Genomic DNA, 4,233 nt, shown 5'->3' with positions numbered 1-4,233 from the left:
GCACTTTTTTTCCACAAGAGTTATATATATATCTTAAGAATGATTCATCTAAATTTGGGTGATTTACCACTGAGTAAAGAAAAGAAAGTGGTTTCAAAACCACATTTTAATAAGTGTGTCCAGCAGCACAGGAAGCCCTAGCATTTGAGAAAAGAAAAAGCAGGCAGTGACGTTTGGGAGCTAGCCTCCCCCCAAAGCTTCCCAGTGGCATTGCCAGGGGCTGTGTTTGGTAGGCATGAGGTTGCAGTGAGCTGTGGGGCAGAAACAGTCTAAGGAGTAACGAACACTACAAAGGGTCACTACTTGATCCTGCCCAAGTGAGACCCAAATGGGAGTACTCAGTATTCATGGCTGAAAAACAATATTTTGCAATTTATGGGCATACACACAAAAAAGAACAGGACTGGCAAGACAGCTCAGCAGTCTAAAGCACCTGCTTAGGTAAGCATGCAGGGACCACAGTTCAATCCCCAGTACTACATACATGAGCCAGCCCTGTCTCCAGGACAGGCTAAGCCAGCCATACAAGAATAAAAAATGAATCATCTACTCTGTACTACTGAATAATGACTGTCACTTTTTCAAAGATATTGAGCCTTGTGTCTTTCTTCTCACTCTCTAGACAAGCATTACAAAAGTGACGGGATTGTCCTTGCTTCCAGCAAGTGCCCAATCCAGAGTGCTACTTCCAGAAATGTGGCCACAAGTTACCTATCAGAATGCAAATCTTCTGACACCCTTTCCTGAGACATCTTGACTCCCTGTAAATTTTGTCTCTGTCCATGTCATGGCAAAGTACAGTAAATCCAATTCTACTTGACACCAGTATGTTCTTGGTAATCTTTGGGCAGGAGACAACACTGATAAAATAGCTTTCTGTTCTATAATGCATGAATTTTCCTGAGTGAATAATGGAAACTGTTCAAATGTGTATGAATAGGTTTAAGAATAAATACATACTTTTGTAAGATTCTATTTTCCACAAAATTTTCCAGGAAATACAATCCATATAATTGTCTTTCCTAAATACAAAATCAGGAACCAAATAAATGATGTTTCAATTTGCATAACATTATCTCCTCTTTCAGATGCAAATTATATTAACATTAATTCATCACCTTTTATCTGCCAAACACTGTGCTGGGTACTTTCATGTAAATGTTCTATTTAACCCTCAAAGCAGCCTGTAAGTAGATATTTTTATCTTGTTTAATCCCCATAACAACCTGCTGAAGTTGTCAGGCTTTGTAGCTTCATTTCATCTGTAAGACAACATTGTCTCACCTGAGTGTCCAAAGAAACCACCAGATCCTGTTTCACCAGTCATAATAATAATATATCATGAAGTTAAATTGTTTAATTTACTTGAAAGTATTTGCTATTTCTATCAGGTACACTAAAAGCAGAGATGAAAATCTCTTGACATGGATCTTGCTTCTTATGGGGAATGACAAACAAAAAGCAATACAAGTCACTAAGATACATGGATGAGGATAGTTTCAGAGAAAAGTAAGGAGGGTGGTAGAGAAATGTGGCAAGGGTTTGACTGTAGGGATGATGTCCAGGGTATCTTTCACAATGGAACAACTGACAGAAGTAGGAGTCACCTGAGAGAAGTGGGCTCCAGCAAAACCTGAAATAATGGTGAAGAGTCCAAGCCCAAGGCACACAGTGTGTGTTCAAGGGCAATAAGAGACCCAGCTAGGGTGAAGAAGCAGCACCACGAAGTCTTCGCATTTGAAATCAGGAGCTAAGAGGGTGAGACAAAGCATACGGGGAGCCCTAAAGACATCCAGAAGACTTGGAAGGGTTGGGTAGAAAAGTATAGAGCTAAGATTTACGTTTAAGATCTCTTTGAACAGTTTTGAGAATTGTCTAAAAGAAGCAATGTTCAAGCAGAGAAGCCAAGTTGTTTCAATAATACAGGTAAGGGATGCTGGTAACATGGATACAGGATTATAGTTACGACAGGAACAAGATCTGGCTGGGTCCTGGGTATGGGATGGGCAAAATGAAGGCAATAAAAGTAATAAGGAGGCTGAGTCATTTGCAAGGATGAAGTGGGACAGGATTCAAACCCAGATGCTCCGACTCTGGAGCTCAGTCCCCTGTAGAACTACATTGTTATAAGCCAGTAAGGGCCAGTATAAATTACTCGCAAAGAAAACTTGCTTAATGTGAGTTTATTTCTTCTAAAGTATGACTCTTTTGTAAAGCTACATGATTTTCCAAATGATTACTCCTGAGTTAAAAGAAATAAAAAAAGAAAAAATGATCTCATTTGTTAGGAAGACTCAAATTTTACCTCTAAGATAAATAAACTATTATCAATTATGTGCTCATTCTTCAATTAACTATCAATTTAATTAATTATTTTCCCTAGCAAATAGGCAGCTTAATGAAATAATTATGCCTTTATAGAAGTTAGAATATTGCCCAGTTTGTACGCAGCACATCATTCTGAGACAATTTGTAATAGCTTTTTATTTTTTCCAATTTTGAACAAGTGAAAAATTTCCTCCATTAGGACAAGTTTTCAAAGGTATATACATATTCCTACAAAAAGTCAGTGTATAATTCTTGAATTTTTGCCTTCTTTAAAGATAATTATTATTACCGATCAGTTTCCTAGGCAGAAACATTCTCTCTGTCAATTCATCTTCTCCATCTGCTTTCACATACTGCAACATTATAATCATCCATATTTTGTGATAGATTCTTGCCAAACGTTGCTAAAACAATTTGGAAAGTGCCAGACAAGGATTCTTGCCAACTTACACACATCGCAGATGCTTTTGTTCCTTATACTTTGCTCCAGGAAAGTTGAATATGAAAGTTATTTTTAATGGATTTTTTAATTTAAATCCAAACTAACTGTGACAGTGAATGCATTTTTATCTATCTAGAATTGATTAATTTTTTTTCTCTAAAGGAAATAGCACAATTGGTAAAGCACTAAAGTGCACAACCCCCGATAGAACAAAATCAGAATTTAATGTGGAATAATTAAATTGTAAGTTCCTGAATGACTGGAGTGATAGCTTTTTTTATTCTGAACTCTCCAAATCGTTGTGGATCTCCTAGTATGCAGTAGATACTCTGCCCGGGAAAGTTCAAGGACAAACATTGAAATGCCTGAGACTGAAAAACAGAAGAGACTGGGTGGGTCATCTTCCAGCTCTTGATTTCAAAGACTCTAGGGTGGAAAAATATTTGCAAAAACTATTGTTTACTTATCCATATGGACTAACTGTTCCAATCCTGTAGATATTATGACAGCTGCTGAAGAAAAACTATTTCAGTGTTTTACCTACTGAATCCAATAAATGAATGAATTTATGTTCACCATTCTCCATATCTCTGTTCTTCAGGGCAGTTTCTCAGCAGAAATATCCTAAATCCATTATTTTGACATCTCAAACATCACATTCTCTTAGTCATTTCCATGAAATCATTGCTGTCCAAAGCTGTAGCAGGTCTCCAACATCTGTGTCTACAACCAATCCAACTTGTCCTCTCATACTATTTGATGTGATTTATTGTTCATGTTTCTGTCAAAAATTTTTCTTTCCTGGATCTAATTGCTCAATCTCCAGTCTTCTTAGTTCTCTACACCAACTGCTCCCCCAGGATTCTTAGGTGATTCTTTGTGTACTTCCAGGCCACCAAATTCTGACTGGAGTCTTCATTTTTAATCCTCTAATCCAGCTCCCTATGTGATATCACATGCTACTGTTACCTTTTGTACATTCTATACGCTAGACAGGCCTGAATTTGCCTCTAGAGTTGCCTTTTCTCCTCAGCTCTTAGGTGGATTTATTTTATTTCCTTCACAGCACGTGTATGGTATATCCATAAATACCTCAAACTAAATAAAACCCAAACATAAATATTCACTCCATCTTACTCAGATATCTAATTTTTCTATTGCCAAGACTTCTTTGTTTTAACTCCATTTTAGCAAATGGTATCAAGATCATCTGCAATCTTCAGGAGAAAAACAAACAAACAAAACCTAATATACCTTGTTGGCTCCTCTTTTACCCCATCACACCTACCTGGTTGGTCTGTTGAGGTATGTATACTAACACCGAGCACCTCTTAGTGTCTACAGCCTTACTCAAATTCTTTACCACCTCTGGCCCAAGCTCAAACTCCAAATGTCTTTCCATATCATGCCTTTTCACTGTTGCTCTCCCACCATCCATTCATTTTTTTTAAGTATATTTTTTT

Source organism: Octodon degus, unplaced genomic scaffold, assembly GCF_000260255.1.
Source record: "Octodon degus isolate 3935 unplaced genomic scaffold, OctDeg1.0 scaffold00109, whole genome shotgun sequence".
NCBI lineage: Eukaryota > Metazoa > Chordata > Mammalia > Rodentia > Octodontidae > Octodon > Octodon degus.
This window is presented reverse-complemented; position numbering follows the sequence as displayed.